Genomic DNA, 19,998 nt, shown 5'->3' on the forward strand with positions numbered 1-19,998 from the left:
TTCAGTGATTTTGGAGCCCAAGAAAATAAAATCTGTCACTGCTTCCACTTTTTCCCTATATTTGCCATGAAGTGATGGAACTGAATGTTATCTTTGTTTTTTAAATGTTAAATTTTAAGCCAACTTTTTCACTCTCCTCTTTCACCCTTATCAAGAGGGTCTTTAGTTCCTCTTCACTTTCCACTATTAGAATGGTGGTGGTGGTTTAGTTGCTAAATCGAGTCCAACCCTTGCAACCCCATGGACTGTAGCCCGCCAGGCTCCTCTGTCCGTGGGATTTTCCAGGCAAGAGTACTGGAGTGAGTTGTCATTTCCTTCTCCAGGGGATCTTCATGGCCCAGGAATCGAACCAGGGTCTTCTGCACTGCAGGCAGATTTTTTACCAACTGAGCTATGAGGGAATCATCTGCATATCTGAGGTTGTTGATATTTCTTCCAGCAATCTTGATTCCAATTTGTGATTCATCCAGCTCAGCATTTCGTATGATGAACTCTGCATGTAAGTTAAATAAACAGTTCTTTAGAGTGGGATGCTGTAATTAAAAAAAAAAAAAAAACAACTGTAAAATGCTTGGCATTGGTTTTGCCATTGGGCTTTTAGAAGTGAGATAACATACTGGAAAACTAGAAATCCATATTTAAAATGCAAAATGTTTAATTGTCTTATATATGATAATTTGAAAGGCAGAACAGATGACTATGAAGCAGGCGATCCAGGAGAGTGGTAGGAAAGAGTAGTCATGTTTGTGTGTTTTTGACTTTCTTTGCTTTCCACAAAGGACAATGACAGACAGCTTAAGCAAAAAGGAGCTGGATCTCAGAATAAGGTTAATGCGAATATAGACAGGATAGAGAGTAAGAAATCTTAACAAATAGAAAATTGTTTTAACACTTACCTACTCATACTAACACTTTCCTTCTACTTTACCGTTATTTAAATACTTCTATTTTGCAATGCCTCTTTCCCTGGCAATATTAATAACATCATATATTTTTAATCAGATAATAGATATTAGGGTATGACACATAATAGCTCCTTAACTAAAGTATAAGAACATTGAGTTAGTTTTTCAAATGTTGCCAAGTGCAAAGACAAGTATCTAGCATATAATGGTCATTCAAAAAATATATTTGTTGAATGTATTTACGTGTTTAATGTATTAAATTAAAGCAATAAGGAGAAATTAAAGTTTAAGTTTCTATTCTGATAGTCTCGCATAAACACAAATTTTCAGAAAGAAAAAGTACCCATACAGATAGGTCACTGGAATAAGTATTGTATGATTACAGACTGTCATATATGTACAATTTCCTATATGTGAAAAATTGCTACTATGCACAGTCATGCAATTTCCCTATAGTTAAAGATCATTAGGTACACCTATATGGGCAAACATTTAGTTTATTAGGCTCATTGCAACAATGTAGACAGCCTACCTTGGGGAAATAGGAAGCATCTCAGCAACAGGGAATTAGTAGGGAGCTGTTATGAGTCTAGCTTCTGTTAGATGATTTTTGTGAGGGATTAGGAAGCAGTGTCTCTTTTCATGGAGTGCTCTTGAAAAGCAGGAGTAATTCTAGGATTGGGTATGTTGTTGTTGTTCAGTCGCTCAGTCATGTCTGACTCTGCAACCCCATCAACTGCAGCAGAACAGGTTTCCCTGTCCTTCACCATTTCCTGGAGTTTGCTCAAACTCATGTCCATTGAATAGGTGATGCCGTCCAACCATCTCATGCTCTGTCGTCCACTTCTCCTCCTGTCTTCAATCTTTCCCAGTATCAGGGTCTATTCCAATGAGTTGGTTCCTCGCATCAGATGGCCAGAGTATGGGACCTTCAGCTTCAGCATCAGTCCTTCCAATGAATATTTAATTGATTTCCTTCAGGATTGAATGGATTGATCTCCTTGCTGTCCAAGGCACTCTCAAGAGTCTTTTCCAACACTACTTTTCAAAAGCATAAATTCTTCGGCACTCAGCCTTTTTTATTGTTCAGCTCCCATATCAATACATGACTACTGGAAAAACCATAGCTTTGACTATATATACTTTGTTGGCAAAGTAATATCTCTGATATTTTAATAAACTGTCTAGGTTTGTCATTGCTTTTCTTCCAAGGAAGAAGCACCTTTTAATTCCATGGCTGCAGTCACCATCCACAGTGATTTGGAGCCCAAGAAAATAAAGTCTGTCACTGTTTCCATTGTTTCCCCAAATATTTGCCATGAAGCCATGGGACCAGATGCCATGATCTTTGTTTTTAAAATGTTGAGTTTTAAACCAGCTTTTTCACTCTCCTCTTTCTCTTTCATCTAGATGTTCTTTACTTCCTCTTCTTTTTCTGCCTTAAGAGTGGTGTCATCTGCATATCTAATGTTATTGAAATTTATCCCAGCAATCTTGATTCTGGCTTGTGCTTCATTCAGCCTGGCATTTTGCATGATGTACTCTGAATATAAGTTAAATAAGCAGGGTGATGATATACACGTTTTATTTAGATGGTGGGAAAACTGAAGCAGGTCTTAAGTAGAAACATATAACTGATAAGGAAGCATCACTGAAATGAAAGAAATGAAGGTGTTATTCCCTCAATCATATGCAACTCTCTGTGACCCCATGGACTATTACCTGCTAAGCTTCTCAGTCCATGGAACTCTCCAGGCAAGAATACTGGAGTGGGTTGCCACGCCCTTCTTCAGGAGACCTTCACAACCCAGGGATCAAACCTGGGTCTCCTTAATGTTAACATGTCTTATTTAGATAGTGAGAGATTTGGAGCAGATCTAAAGCAGATACATATAACTGATAAAGAAGTAGCATTAACCATGTTACTATGGAAAAGGGAATGCTTGGTCATTTCTTATTTTTGTCTGTACTTAGGGATGATTAAAGAGTGGCTTTTGTTTTTGACTGTATATATCATTTGAAATTATATTATCTGAAGGCAATGACCTCTGAAATTGTTTTTATTCAACAGGAGAAAAACATGGATTATATCTTAAAGCTAAACACAGCCCCATCTAAGAGCTTTAGGGACTGCCTTTCTCATTTTGCAAATGAAAAATGATTGACTTGGTAAATCAGAAATATAAAAATCATAAAATCACTGTCATTTTTCAATAAGATAGGAAAATATCCATTTGTTCTGGTCAGGAAAGGAAATAGGGATTCTAATATAATAATCATAAATTTAAAATCTCCATACATTCCAGCTTGTCTTTTTCTCAAGTTATTCTCTTAGCAAAAATAAATAACAGTAAACATATGAAGTGAGCTTTGACTACTGTCAGTCTATTTTCCTTCCAAAATATTGTGTGTGTTCAAAACACTTTTTTTCTTTTTTTTGCAATGTTAAAAGAGACATTGGAACATCCCATAAGAAACTATATATATTCTTTATTTTTCCAATATAAAATTTCATACTAATCAGTGTAACTTTCTGAACAAAGTAGCCAGGTATATATGTATATGTATATGTACATGTGACTTGACTTCCTTTCCCTTCTGATTCAAAATATGATTCAAAATTCCCTTAAAATTCAAAATTTTTACTTCAAACTTAAAAATACATTTATATCTCTATCTATCTTATAGCTAGCAAATATGAACTCCAACACATGAAAAGAGATAATATTTAAAATAATGATGAGATGATACCTTAGTGACCTTTGGAAGAATTAGATGATATGTCTGTGAATTGTATACTGATTGGTGCTACAAAGGACATCAATTTGAGCAAACCCTGGTAGATAGTGAAGGACAGAGGCAGAACAGATGATTAGGATATGACTGAGTGACTGAACTGAACTAAACATAAACTAAAATTTCCCTGCATATCTTGGCCTCTCTGAAATCATATATAGATAAAGTAGATAAAAGTCTCTCTGCAATATATATTTTGATAACAGATATCACCATATTGCTGGATCTAGGTTTTGTAATTCCTTCTCAGAGAGGAATCCTAATGCTTTAGGAGCAATGTTTATAGAAAGTTAGGATCATTTTGGGTGATCATCATGAAAGACTGAATTCTCATAACTGAGTAGTAAAAATGTGGTTACAGAGCACTGTGATCTTTTGATTCCTTTCCTTTAAGTGACAAGCCAAAATAAAAATGTTAAAAGTAACCTCCTTGTTTTTGTTTTGTCTGAAAAAGATATTCATTCTCTCTCTTTTAATCAAATATTAATCTGGTAAAATCTTGACTATTTTCATAATTTTTTAATAGAACTGATAGAGATCAGTTGACCATATACATAGAGTGCTTTTATATGTTTGACATTGGTAATTTCCTTTCCCTTAATTACTGAGAGAAAAATACAGTAATGGAATCTATTGATAATTTCTAGTAGATTTAATGGGGGGATTTTGTGCCAAATTATTATATTTTTATCAGACTTGTATATTATGTTATTAGGTAATAATTGCAGTTGAAGACAAGTAACATATTTATTTTAAAATATTTTGATTTGTGTGCTCGCTTCGGCAGCACATATACTAAAATTGGAACGATACAGAGAAGATTAGCTTGGCCCCTGAGCAAGGATGACACACAAATTCGTGAAGCGTTCCATATTTTTTTGTAAAGTAATTAGCCTCCAACTAATAAAATTAATGGAAAAAAATAAATAAACACTGTGTAAGAAGCAAAATAAAAATCAAACTAAATGGTAGAATCATTTGTATAATACAAAAAAAAAATTTTGATTTGTATCATGTGAAGTTCATGTCTAAAGTAAGTGTTACATATAAAACTTTAGTGCATAAACAGTTTTACTTTTGGAAAAGCAGAACCTTGATGGTTAAGATCTGCATGAGTTAGGAATCTTGATTGATTTTTTTTCCCCTGGGTAAAGTGATATCACATCAAATAAGACATCATAGAAAACTGTAGTTTATATGAATGCTTATGACATTATAAGTTGGTAAAATTTGATTGAGGATTAAATTTTTTTTAAGAGATTTTTCTCCATTCTCTAGGAATAAATTGCAAATTGATACCTTACTTGGAACAGAAAGAGAAATAGTCATTTGAAAATTTTGACACCAGATTTCTTAAGATGTAACCAGAAATAACCCTTTAGGGTTATTGCTTAGATATTAACTTTAGAATTCTATGACAATTTAAGGATGGATAAAGATAGATGAAACTTGAAATTTTCAAAGTATTCATATTTTACTTCTTTTTCAACTACTTATGGTGACACATCTTGACAACATGGCAAAACTCCTGATCTTTGAAATGTGTTATTCTATGTCCCTGATTATTATATTCTTTTTGATTTCTTACAGCATTTTTTTTAAATAAAGAGATAGCTATTACAGTTGAATTTATGATCCTTTAAAGGAAATCAGGGCAAGTTAATTGAACATTTATTTATGGGGAGGCTTAATTTATAGGCAAAAAATGTTAACTCCAGATCTAAAATATTTAATGGAAATACTTTCTCTTTGAATTATAACAATGAAAGATCTCATTTCACTAGAGATATGGATCATTAATACCCTGAATTTATTTGTAGGCAATAAAAATTTGTAAGAATGATTACCTAGAATAGGTCAAAAAAAATTTTCCCAACTTTACTTTCCATTAGCATAACTAATCTAAGAGTATTTAATTAGTGATCTCATAGAAAGACTAAAAATTAAAATAAAGCTTACACCCACTAAATTTTATTTTATAATAATTGTATGTTTCAAGTTGGAATATTGGCAAATAGCATTAGAGTCACTTGAAATGGTGTCATATGCTAGAATGACAAAATTTAATAATTTCTAATAGTATGTTTTTGCTAATAAAATAGCCTGCATTCCTAAAATTCAAAGCTGAGATAATGATCAAAAATTCTAGAATGAGGATAGTTTCATAGAGAAAGTCTTGTCTCTATAATGCTAATTCCTTATGAATTCACCAGCAAAATTTAAACATATAAATTAATTTTCCAGACTTCCTATAAAATAAAATTTTGTTGTACCATAATAATGCATTAAGCAGACTTAAATCATTTGTCCTGAGTATATAGTTTACATGTAAATTGTATAGCTAAGATGAGGTTCATGCTTTAAAATATTTAATATAAAATAAGTTTCTATGGATAGATACCTCAAATTGATTATTTTTATGGGCAGTTGTTTTACTAAATGTAATGAATAATTTGGGACTGCAGAAAAAGGACCCAATAACAACATGTACAGTGTTCCTACAATAATTCCCAGCAAAATTAATGCTTTTGCTAATTCCTCATTTTCTCTTCCTATTTGTTTCTCATCTTTTCTATCCTATAATGTTCCCAGAAGCTCCAAAATCTTCCCTTCTTGAATTGAAGATAAGTTATTATCTTAGCAGCAATTGATAAATGAGTCTAAGTGTCTCAAATATCCCCTCTAGCACTCTAGCACTTATTCTCTAAATTTTTCCCACTTTATTATTCTCTAAATTCTCTAAATTTTTAAAAATCTCTCCCACTAATGTCTGATGGCAAATATTACCACAGTACTAACATTTATTTGGCTCTTTGATTTTCTTTACTATATTAGTAGCCTTTAACATTTAGTGTATTCTCATTACTTGGATAACCCTTCTATAATCAAGATGTATTCTTAATTTAAAAACAAACAAACAAACACATAGGTTTGAGTATTTTGTGGGCTTCCCAGGAAGCTCAGTGGTAAAGAATCGCCTGCTAGTGCAGGAGACATAAGAGACATGGGTTCAATCCCTGGGTCAGAAAGATCCCCTGGAGGAGGGCATGGCAGCTCACTCCAGTATTCTCTCTTGGAGAATCCCATGGACAGAGGAGCCTAGCGGGCTACAATCCATGGGGTCAAAAGGAGTGGAACACAAATGAAGTGACTTAGCAGCAGCAGCATTCTGTAAGTACAGTTGTCCCTTGGTATTATCAGGAGATTGCTTTCAGGACCCCTGAAGATACCAAAATCCCCTGTTGCTCAAATCTTTCTTATTAAATGGTATCAAACAGTTCACCCTCCTACGGCAGATTCAGCCAACCTGGGATCAGATCTGTGATGCCGAACCTGTGGTTTGGAGGGTAGACTGTATATGTACATGTGCGTGTATAATACATTTTATACAATGCATTCTTTTCTTTTGTTGCTTGGTTTTTACTTGTCCATGTCTCTCTCTCTCTCTTTTTTTTAACCCAAGTTCTACAATGTTAAAGATAACTAGTATGTTTCCTTCATATATTTACTTAAGTATTTATTAATATTCATATTCTGTGTGTGTGAGAGAGAGAGAGAGAGAGAGCGATTGAGCAAGAGAGAGATTGGTATCTGGATCACTGCAAACGATAGAGTATTGGAAGTTTTAACATCTGATAAAGATTCATTCCATTCTTTTTTACTGAATATATAACGTAGCCCTATTTCAGTCTTGGAAATGACTGTATAATTCCATAGTGCGTGATAGAGCTCTTTTCATGGTTTCCATGGTGTCATTACTCCACAACTTATTCAGTCTGTCACCCAGTACTCTTTTTGTTTGTTTGTTTGTTTTGTTTGTTTGTTTGTTTTAATGATCAGTGTTACCATAGGCTTCAGTTTCACAATCCATGTGTTCTCATTATATTGAGACTTAAATCCATATATAAACTGTAAAACTAGATTTCCAAGTTTAATTTCTAGCTCTTACTTTCTATCTTTGTAACCTTGGGTAAATTACCTAATGTTTCTGACCATAATTTCCTAAAAGAAGAACTTGATAAACACACAAAATTTAGGCTCCTCTGAAAATTGCTTCTAAGAAACTTGGACTATCTTGCTGAAGATATGTCACAGAGGAGGAGGCCCTAGCTAAGAACCCAGGCTAACCATACATGTGAATGAAGTGTTCTTGGAATGTCATAGAGTAGCTAGCAACCTAAAGATGGCAGCTGAATGGGTAACACCAGGCTATGTGATCACTTAAAGAAACTTGCCACTGATCCCAGTCTATATTACAACATCATAACCACATAAATCTTCCTTTTGGTCTCTATATCTTTATTAATCCCTTTACTTTTAATCTGCATGTGCATTTATAGTTAAAGTGGGTTTCTTATAAACAACATAGAATTGAATCTTGTTGCTTGATCCACTCTTGCAGTCTCTGTCTGTGCCCACCCCCCACCACCCACCCCTTGGTATGTTTAGACTCTCGACTTTTAAAGTAATTATAGTTATATTTGCATTACTATTTAACAAACTTGTTGCTGGATTTTATTCATTGCCCTTGTTCTCTTTTTCTTCTTTTGACTTTTTTTTCTCTCTTTTGTGGTTGCAATTTGAGTATTTTGTATGATTCTGTTTTCTCATTTTCTCTTTCCTTTGCACATAAACTAAACCTAATTTTTTTGTGGTTGCCCTGGCGTTCTCAATGCATGTTCTTATTCTTGATCCTCTGTAAGTAAGATGGTGTTTTTTCCTCTGAATTTTTTTTCAAGATTTTTGTCTATGTTTCAAATTTCTGCAATTTGTCTATGATGTGACTCAGAGATTTTAAAAACATGTATCCTCTTGATGTTCTTTGAGCTTCCTGGATCTGTGGCTGGGTGTCTTATATAAATATTAATCTTGGGAAATTCTCAGTCATTATTGCTTCAAATATTTCATCTTTTCCTTTCTCTCTTTTTTCTTTTTCCAGTATTCTGAGTACATATATGTTTCAGGATGTTCAGGATGTTTTGTAATGTGTCCCAATTCAGATCCAGTGCAAGTAAGGGAGCCTGTCTGAATCTCACTAAGTAGTCTTTGACTATTTTGGAAAATGCTATATAAATAGGTTAGTAATGATTGGCTAACTTGGGACATTGGATCTTATCAATAATAGCATATTTCATGGAATTAAAAAAAACACCATATTAGTCATGGGAATTAATAGGTTTCTTTATAATGTATATTTACTATATTCTATTTTAGTATGTCATATAAAATGGAAAGATATGACAAATGACAGAATTTAATAACTTTGCATTTCCATTTATTTCTCAATTACTATCTCAATTTTAGTATATTAAGTTAAGATATCTGACCTGAAATTTTTAATGAGAAAGTTAATCTTCCCACTTATTTCATTATCTAAATATATTCTAGGATTGTTCCAAATCATACATGTATTAACAGACTTAACAAAAACTCCATTTTAGTAGTTTTTCCTCTTTTTATTCCACCATATCTTGATCTCATTGTGCTCTTATCTGAGTTCCTGTAATTTTGGAGTCATCACAGCACCAATATTAGCAAGAAGAGTGCACTTAATAATGGCATGTACCTCTTTGGACATTCATTCTGTTAATCGGCCTAACAGAAAACTAATCATCATTAGTGTAATCATTTTATTTCAGAAACTTCTAACCTCCCTGTTGAACAGGAGCAATTGGAAATTATTAAAAGTATGACAGGAGCACAAGGATTATTATGAATTAGTACTTGAAAATATCTAAATCACTGGGAGAAATCTTGCAATAAGAATAAACACAAATCTCTTGGTAATAGGCATGGAGCAGATAATGATAAGCATATCACCAGACCAAAAAATGCATAGAATATAATACTTTAGAGGTAATGTTTTGTTTGAGTAGCTCTTATTTTTGAGTGATTCTATCTCTCCAAAACTTGTATGTTTGTTTCTTTTATCTTAGTCCAATAAATTATTTAATATAACAGGGATAAAGTCTCACAGCCAAGTGACAGAAACTGATTTCATCATAAGTAGCACAGTTTCAAACACTGTGCTCTTAACAGTTAAACTTAAATATAACTTAAAATATTCCTTTGATATATTTATTGGTTTGACTCTATATTCTTAATTTAATTCTGGTTCCTATCTTAATATTGGGCCCCCAACAAAGTCCTTTCTAAGCAGCTGTTCTTATTGAAAGAATCTTCCCTTGTCAATTCATTGCACTTGTTCTGTGTGTGTGTGTGTGTGTGTGTGTGTGTGTGTGTGTGTATCTGTATGTGTGTAGTCAGTCTCTCAGTCATGTCCAACTCTTTGCCCTCTCAGACAGTAAAGAATATGCCTGCAATGTGGGAAACCCAGCTTTGATCCCTGGGTCAGGAAGATCCCCTGGAGAAGGGAATGGCAACCCACTCCAGTATTCTCACCTGGAGAATCGCCACGGACAGAGGAGCCTGGAGGGCTACAATCCATGGGGTCCCAAAGAGTTGGATGTAACTAACATTTAGAGCTTCCCATGTGACATTAGTGATAAAGAACCCTCCTGCCAATTTAGAAGACATTAAGATGTGAGTTTGATTCCTGGGTTGAGAAAATGCCCTGGAGAAGGGAATGGCAACCCACTCCAGTATACTTGCATGGAGAATCCTATGGACAGAGGAGCTTGGCGGGCTACAGTCCATAGGGTCGTGAAGAGTCATACATGACTGAAGTGACTTAACATATATACATATGTATATATATATATATATATACACATACATATGTATGTGTGTATATACACACACACACACATTATATAGATATTGTTCCTAAAATTAGTTTCCTAAACTAAATTACTTACTAGTATTCTTTACTTTCTCCATTGCCATTCTTATTTGGAAAGATTTTTACCATCTTTCATAAATGTTTAACTTCTAGTTTCTCTATTCTGTTTCCCATCCTTCAAGTGATCTCTGATTGTTTTCATCTCATTCCTCAGCCAAAAATTCATGAGACCGTAACATGAACTTCTATGACTCCCTCTCTTTCTCCAGAGCATACTCCTCCTCAGTACCCTCAGAACAGTCATTTTGAGTGCACTGAACTGTGATCTCTGCATCTTCATCTCTGTAATGTTGCCATGTTCTTCTTCCAGCAGAAAGTCCAGGTGAATATGAAGTGATACCATGTTTCCCTTTTCTCTGGGTAACATTCTTGTCCTGTTTCCCATATAATGCTTGAAGACAATCACTTCATGCGTCATATATTGTGTTTTGATTTTGTGCTTGTTTATAGCCTCAAGCCTAATCTAGAACTAATTATACTGTTAGGCCAGAGCAGAAGTTCCTTGCGTTTTATTTCTTCTGATACATTATGCTATCTACTCAGCTTCTCAGATTCCAATTACCTGTATATTAAGTTACTTGATGTTGTCCCACAAGACAATGAGTCTCTGTTTCTGGTCAATTATTTTCCACTATGATTTGGTTTGATAGTTTAAATCCACTGATGTCTATATGTTCAATCTGCTCTTAAAGTCATTCATTGAACTTTTCCATTCATATATGAAATTTGGGGCTCAATTGTTTATTTTTGTTGTTTGTTTCTAGTTCTTATTACTGTAATACCCTATTTTATTTCTCATTATGTTTATGCGTATCTTAAATCTTTGTTCATAGAAAATATTTAATGGCTTTTTAAATTGCTTTCAGTAACTCTAAACATGTCTGTCATTTTATTGGCAATATTGAAAATTTTTCTCCTGATACTCCTGATAGTTGGTCATATTTCTCCTTGTCTACACATATTAAGTTTTTTTTGCTTTGTTTTGCATATAAGAAATGATGGCTGATATTCTTTTGAATGCCTGCTGTGTGTTTTCTTTCTTTAAAGAGGGTTACATGTAGTGCTGATTTGCAGTTCATTTACATTTGAATCTGTTTTATTTTTTTAAGTCTTGTTTTTTAAGCTTCTTTAGTTCCTCTAGACTAGCCATGAACTTAGCATTTGTGTATCCCTGGATAGAGGGATCTAGAGAATGGTATTTCTAGGGTCTCAAATGAATAGATAGAGTATTCAGTAAGATTACTCCATATGAATGAATAAATTCCATTGTCTCCAAGCTCTATGTAATATTCAGATCTCCAATTTTTTGTTCTATTAACAACACCTTGAAAATAATGCCCTGCCCACCTCCCCCAACCCCCAAATCACAAAAACCATGTCCTGCCTGTTTATGTGGTCTTGATCTGTACATAGAAACCTGTATGTGGACAATGACTTAGGAGAACCCTGTGCAGATTTCTGCAGTGCATTCTATGAAAAATTCCTATGCCTGGCACACTGTTCAGAAATCTTAGCTGTGTCAGCAATTGAGAGTTCCAATTTCTTATTCTTTAGATTAGCAAGATCATTGTCTTTATTTGGATTCATTTCCTTACAATAAAGTGAACAAGAATCTGAAATCAAAAAGTCTGGATTATCCAGGAATTAATCTTGTGACTTTTCATCCCACCTATAATCTCTGTCCTACAATGCTTTTGGTTCAACATCTGAAAATAGTTTATTCAGTTTCATTCTTGTTTATAGTGAGAGATCTAGTCTGTTATCAGTTACTGCACAAAGGACAGAGCAGAAAACTCTCATTTTTTAAAAATAAATATACTACTCATTCAATGTCTACCCTTTAAATGAAATGTGAGTAAATCTATTTACTTACAAAAATACAGAACTTTTATATTTAATTGTTTTGATACCTATGAATAGCTTTCTCATCACCAGGAATTAGCATAATGATAACAAAAATAGAATATAACCATACCAAAAATACTTTGTAAATTTTTTTCAATGAATACAAATTTTAATAAATTATAATAATATATATAGTTATTTCATATCTATTACTGAAAAGAATATAAGCATAAAAAGATCTTCATAGACTTTATAGCTCTTGATATTTAATTCTTGAAATTGTTGCTGTACTCTTAGAGCAATCAGTTCTTATAAATGTATTAGTTATTTGAGAACCAAAAACTAATATCATATATTTATTTAAAGCCAGAGGGCATTCTTCATATTTTTGGAGTTGGAAGTGACAATTTAACTATGAAAAGTATAATATGGGTGTCTTAACTCCTTTTCCACTGGAAAAATCAAGACATATTAGTAGTTACTTACTTGAGGTTTCTGTTTAAAAGTGGCCATATAAACTTTAAAATAGTTCTTTTTATCCTACAGTTTTGTCTTCTATATACAGTTTCTGGGTGATATAAAATTATATCACAAATGATATATTACTCTCCTATTTTTCCAACCATTTAACATCTAAAGCCTAAATTTTAATGCTAGATTATTTAAGTCTTGTCTCTAGCAATCTTGGATTAAATTTTTCAAAATTATTTTTTTCACAAGATTTAACTTACTTTAAACTTTTTCTAAGGAATGGATCGCAAATGTTTGTTTGGTGTGCATGTTATTATACCTGTTATCTGATTGTTAAAAGTAATTATTCCATCATAGTAATCCATCATATTGGTCAACAGTGGCTTCAAAATTTACATTGCATGTTTATTTTTTTAATCTCAGCTGTCATTAAAATGAGCAATAGGTATTTTAAGTTTTCAGAGGCCATTGACATGGAAAGCATAATGTATATATTACTAAGTGTATTTTGAAAAGTAAAAGGGAGACTATTTTAAGCTGTCAACCTTAATCGTACATTTTTTGGATGAGCAATACATATGTATTGGGCAAGTAAAGTGACATAACATTGAGTAATGAGCAGGCATCCAAAAAGGGAACATTCTAATATGTTAATTACCTCCAAGATAGTATAAGTTTCCTTTGGATCATAGTGAAGTTTCCTTTCAAGTACTTGTCAAGTATTCATCTTTGGCCTGTATATTTTTTGTGTATGACATTTTCTAAACATGTTTCTCTCTGATTCCTACAATAAAAACATCTTTAATTAAGTATACTTTAGACTTAGGACCAATATGAGAGTGTTCCAGCCTTGTAATATGTTGTTAGAAGTTGCTAGAAGCCTTTGAGAAGTAAACAAATGCTGCACATTGATGATGTGTAGACAGAGAACAGTCTAATTATTGGAGAGTTGAAGGACCAAGAAGAGCAAAGGAAAGAGAAATAAGAAAAATATACATGTGAAAAAACGACTTACTAAAAAAATGTTTTAAAGTTAGAATAAATGTCATTTTGTTTGTTTAATGATTTAATTGATTCAACAAATTTGCCTTGAATATTCAAGTCCTTATATAAGGCATATAGCACTAAAAGAAAGAAATATCAGAAACTGCTCAGGTAATGAATGAGTGTGAAGTGGGTAGAATTAGTAAAGATGATGTTAATGAATCCAATATAGTGTAGTAAATGGATCAGAGATATTTAGCACCCATGGAGATTTCAGAGGAAGGAGAGATTGCTTTAAAAACAGGAGAAAATATATGATTTTAGCTGGACCTTTAATGATATATGGAATTTGTCCATAATGTGATAAAATGGGAACTAAAAAAGGGAGGTGATGTGTGAACAAAGTCACAGAAGCTAATGACTTTGGAATAGATAAACAAAACTGAAAGTGTTCTAGATTTATGTAACTTGCTGTTTGAAAATGAATAATACCAAGTAAGTTTAGAGGAAAAAACACTGTTCGATAGAATGAAGGGAATAAATTGATAGAATTGTGACTTGAGATGTAATTTAATTGTTACAGAGAATATTAAAATTCAGAATTAGCTAGTATATGACCTGCTGTTATCTAATATGGTTACTGTGGATATCATTGCTTGGTTTGAAGAGCAATTATAGTCTAGGAAAGTCTATAGCAAAATAGTACTATGATATTCTAGAATGTGAATGTGAAATTGGTGATTAATTCAAAAGAAGTATCAAAAGAGAGATGTGATTATGAAAAAGCAAACCAATCAAATATAAGAGATGATAGAAGGATTTGGATTAATTTTGATATTTATTCTAACTTCTGATAAGTTTAGGTTCTTAAAAGAAATAGGGGAGTTCAGAATAACAGGTTAGGATTGAAAAAGAGAAATTAGGTTTAGAAAATTTAAATTTCAGTTTCTGGCAATAAACTAAGTGACATTCTCCACGAGGCACATTGTAATTTAACTCTGAATTCCAAGGCATAAAAGCAGGATAATAATCATTCAAATGTGGAGTAAACTTGTAAAGAGAAAACAGGTCGGACTGTGTGTATATGTGGGAATGTCCCAGGCACTACTTGGAATGCATTGCCAGAAATACTGAAACTAGAAGCCTCAGGGACACGTTTTAGGAAATAAATTACCATCTGATAAGTAGAAGTTCAGTTCAGTTCAGTCACTCAGTCGTGTCCGAATCTTTGAGAGCCCATGGACTGCAGCACACCAGGCTTCCCCGTCCATCACCAACTCCCGGAGCTTAACTCAAACTCATGTCCATTGAGTTGGTAATGCCATCTAACCATCTCATCCTCTGTCGTCCATTCTCCTCCTGCCTTCAATCTTTCCCAGCATCAGGGACTTTTCAAATGAGTCAGTTCTTCGCATCAGGTGGCCAAAATATTGGGGTTTCAGCTTCAACATCAGTCCTTCCAATGAATATTCAGGACTGATTTCCTCTAGGATGGACTGGTTGTATGTCCTTGCAAGTCCAAGAGACTTTCAAGAGTCTTCTCCAACACCACAGTTCAAAAGCATCAATTCTTCAGTGCTTAGCTGTCTTTATAGTGCAACTCTCACATCCATACATGACTATTGGAAAAACCGTAGCTTTGACTAGACGGACCTTTGTTGGCAAAGTAATGTCTACTTTCTAATACGCTGTCTAGGTTTGTCATAGCTTTTCTTCCAAGCAGCAAGTGTATTTTAATTTCATGGCTGCAGTCACCATCTGCAGTGATTTTGGAGAACCCCAAAATAAAGTCATCACTGTTTCCACTGTTTCCCCATTTATTTTCCATGAAGTGATGGGACCAAATGCCATGATAATAGTTTTATGTTAGATGAGTTTTAAGCCAACATTTTCACTCTCCACTTTCACTTTCATCAAGAGGCTCTTTAGTTCTTCTTCACTTTCTGTCATAAGGGTGGTGTCATCTGTATATCTGAGGTTATTGCTATTTCTCCCAGAAAACTTGTACCCAGCTTGTGCTTCATCCAGCCCGTTATTTCACACGATGTACTCTGCATATCAGTTAAAGAAGCAGAGTGATGAGACACAGCCTTGATGTACTCCTTTCCCGATTTGGAACCAGTCTGTTGTTCCATGTCCCTTTCTAACTGTTGCTTCCCTACATGCATTCAGATTTCTCAAGAGCCAGGTCAGGTGGTCGAGTATTCCCATCTCTTTAAGAATTCTCCACAGTTTGTTGTGACCCACACAGTCAAAGACTTTGTCATAGTCAATAAAGCAGAAATGGATGTTTTTCTGGATCTCTCTTGCTTTTTTGATGATCCAATGGCTGTTGGAAATTTGATTTCTGGTTCCTCTGCCTTTTTAAAACAAGCTTGAACATCTGGAGGTTCACAGTTCATGTATTGCTGGAACCTGGCTTGTAGAATTTTGAGCATTACTTTGCTAGCATGAGAGTGAGTGCAACTGTGTGGTAGTTTGAGCATTCTTTGGCATTGTCTTTCTTTGGGATTGGAATGATAACTGACCTTTTCCAGTCCTGTGGCCACAGCTGAGTTTTCCAGATTTGCTGACATGTTGAGTGCAGCACTTTCACAGCATCATCTTTTATGATTTGAAATGACTCAACTGGAATTGCATCACCTCCACTACCTTTGTTCCTAGTGATGCTTCCTAAGGCCCACTTGACTTCACATTCCAGAATGTCTGATTCTAGGTGAGTGATCATATCATCTGAGTCATGAAGACTTTTTGTATGTTTTTTCTTTGTATTCTTGCCATCTCTTCTTAATATCTTCTGCTTCTGTTAGGTCCATAACATTGCTGTCCTTTATTGAACCCATCTTTTCATGAAACATTCCCTTGGTATCTCTAATTTTCTTGAAGAGACCTCTAGTCTTTCCCATTCTATTGCTTTCCATTGCATTGCATTGATCACTTTGCTTTGATTTTCTTTACACTAATCACTGAGGAAGGCTTTCTTATCACTACTTGCTATTCTTTGGAGCTCTGCATTCAAATAGTTATATCTTTCCTTTTCTCTTTTGCTTCAATTCTCTTCTTTTCTCAGCTATTTGGAAAGCCTCCTCAGACAGACATTTTGCCTTTTTGCATTTCTTTTTCTTGGGGATGGCCTTGATCCCTGTCTCCTGTACAATGTCATGAACCTCCATCCATAGTTCATCAGGCACTCTGTCTAACAGATCTATTCCCTTGAATCTATTTGCTACTTCCTTTGTAGTCTAGTGGTTTTCCCTACTTTCTTTAAATTTAAATCTATATTTGGCAATAAGAAGTTCATGATCTGAGCCACAGTTAGCTCCTGGTCTTGTTTTTGCTGACTGTATACAGCTTCTCCATTTTTGGCAGCAGAGAATATAATCAATCTGATTTCGGTATTGACCATCTGGTGATGTCCACATATAGTGTCTTCTCGTATTGCTGGAGGAGGGTCTTTGCTATGACCAGTGTGTTCTCTTGGCAAAACTCTATTAACCTTTGCCCTGCTTCATTCTGTACTCCAAGGCCATATTTGCCTGTTACTCCAGGTGTTTCTTGACTTCTTACTTTTGCATTCCAATCCCCTATAATGAAAAGGACATATTTTGGGGGGGTTAGTTCTATAGTCTTGTACGTCTTCATCAGTTCAGTTCAGTTCAGTCGCTCAGTCTTGTCCAACTCTTTGCGACCCCATGAATCGCAGCACACCAGGCCTCCCTGTCCATCACAAACTCCCAGAGTTTGCTCAAACTCATGCCCATTGAGTCGGTGGTGCCATCCAGCCATCTCATCCTCTGTCGTCCCCTTCTCCTCCTGTCCCCAATCCCTCCCAGCATCAGGGGCTTTTCCAGTGAATCAGCTCTTCGCATGAGGTGGCCAAAGTATTGGAGTTTCAACTTCAGCATCAGTCCTTCCAATGAACACCCAGGACTGATCTCCTTTAGGATGGACTGGTTGGATCTCCTTGCAGTCCAAGGGACTCTCAAGAGTCTTCTCCAACACCACAGTTCAAAAGCATCAATTTTTTGGCACTCAGCTTTCTTCACAGTTCAACTCTCACATCCATACATGACCACTGGAAAACCCATAGCCTTGAGTAGACGGACCTTTGTTGGCAAAGTAATGTCTCTGCTTTTTAAAATGCTATCTAGATTGGTCATAACTTTCCTTCCAAGGACTAAGCATCTTTTAATTTCATGGCTGCAGTCACCATCTGCAGTGATTTTGGAGCCCAAAAAAACAAAGTTTGACACTGTTTCCACTGTCTCCCCATCTATTTCCCATGAGGTGATGGGACCAGATGCCATGATCTTAGTTTTCTGAATGTTAAGCTTAAAGCCAACTCTTTCACTCTCCCCGTTCACTTTCATCAAGAGGTTCTTTAGTTCTTCTTCACTTTCTGCCATAAGGGTGGTGTCATCTCCATATCTGAGGTTATTGATATTTTTCCCAGATATCTTGATTCCAGCTTGTGCTTCTTCCAGCCCAGCGTTTCTCATGATGTACTCTGCATAGAAGTTAAATAAGCAGGGTGACAATATACAGCCTTGATGTACTCCTTTTCCTATTTGGAAACAATCTGCTGTTCCATGTCCAGTTCTAACTGTTGCTTCCTGACCTGCATATAGGTTTCTCAAGAGGTAGGTCAGGTGGTCTGGTATTCCCATCTCCTTCAGAATTTTCCACAGTTTATTGTGATCCACAGAGTCAAAGGCTTTGGCATAGTCAATAAAGCAGAAATAGATGTTTTTCTGGAACTCTCCTGCTTTTTCAATGATCCAGTGAATATTGGCAATTTGATCTCTGGTTCCTCTGCCTTTTCTAAAACCAACTTCAACATCTGGAAGTTCACGGCTCACATATTGCTGAAGCCTGGCTTGGAGAATTTTGAGCATTACTTTACTAGCGTGTGAGATGAGTGCAATTGTGCGGTAGTTTGAGCATTGTTTGGGATTGCCTTTCCTAGGGATTGAAATGAAGACGGAACTTTTACAGTCCTGTGGCCACTGCTGAGTTTTCCAAATTTGCTGGCATATTGAGTAAAGCACTTTCACAGCATCATCTTTCAGGATTTGAAATAGCTCAACTGGAATTCCATCACCTCCATTAGCTTTGTTTGTAGTGACGCTTTCTAAGTCCCACTTGACTTCACATTCCACGATTTCTAGCTCTAGGTTAGTGATCACACCATTGTGATTATCTGGGTCATGAAGATCTTTTTTGTACAATTCTTCTGTGTATTCTTGTTACTTCTTCTTAATATCTTCTGCTTCTGTTAGGTCCATACCATTCCTGTCATTTATTGAGTCCATTTTTGCATGAAATGTTCCCTTGGTATCTCTAATTTTCTTGAAGAGATCTCTAGTTTTTCCCATTCTGTTGTTTTCCTCTATTTCTTTGCAGTGATCGCTGAGGAAGGCTTTCTTATCTCTCCTTGCTATTCTTTGGAACTCTGCATTCAAATGGGACTATCTTTCCTTTTCTCCTTTGCTTTTTGCTTCTCTTCATTTCACAGCTATTTGTAAGGCCTCCTCAGACAGCCATTTTGCCTTTTTGAGTTTCTTTTCCATGGGGATGGTCTTGATCCCTGTCTCCTGTACAATGTCACAAACCTCCATCCATATTTCATCAGGCTCTCTATCAGATCTAGTCCCTTAAATCTATTTCTCACTTCCACTCTATAGACATAAGGGATTTGATCTAGGTCATACCTCAATGCTCTAGTGGTTATCCCTACCTTCTTCTGTTTAAGTCTGAATTTGGCAATAAGGAGTTCATGATCTGAGCCACAGTCAGCTTCCAGTCTTGTTTTTGCTGACTGTATAGACCTTCTCCATCTTTGTCTGCAAGGAATACAATCAATCTGATTTCGGAATCGGCCATCTGGTGACGTCCATGTGTAGAGTCTTCTCTTGTGTTGTTGGAAGAAGGTGTTTGCTATGACCAGTGCGTTCTCTTGGCAAAACTCTATTAGCCTTTGCCCTGCTTCATTCCGTACTCCAAGGCCAAATTTGCCTGTTACTCCAGGTGTTTCTTGACTTCCTACTTTTGCATTCCAGTCCCCTATAATGAAAAGGACATCTTTTTTGGGTGTTAGTTCTAAAAGGTCTTGTAGATCTTCATAGAACCATTCAACTTATTCTTCTTCAGAGTTACTGTTTGGGGCATAGGCTTGGATTACCGTGATATTGAATG

General features: G+C 35.2%; 1 non-coding gene across 1 annotated transcript; it reads left to right on the plus strand.

The window, feature by feature from the left end:
* The first annotated feature begins 4,472 nt into the window (after positions 1-4,472).
* Positions 4,473-4,579, plus strand: LOC122709696. The gene has a single exon (XR_006345670.1). It is a non-coding gene; the product is annotated as a U6 spliceosomal RNA (small nuclear RNA).
* The last annotated feature ends 15,419 nt before the right edge of the window (positions 4,580-19,998 follow it).

The sequence above is a fragment of the Cervus elaphus genome, chromosome 15 (assembly GCF_910594005.1).
Source record: "Cervus elaphus chromosome 15, mCerEla1.1, whole genome shotgun sequence".
Classification (NCBI taxonomy): domain Eukaryota; kingdom Metazoa; phylum Chordata; class Mammalia; order Artiodactyla; family Cervidae; genus Cervus; species Cervus elaphus.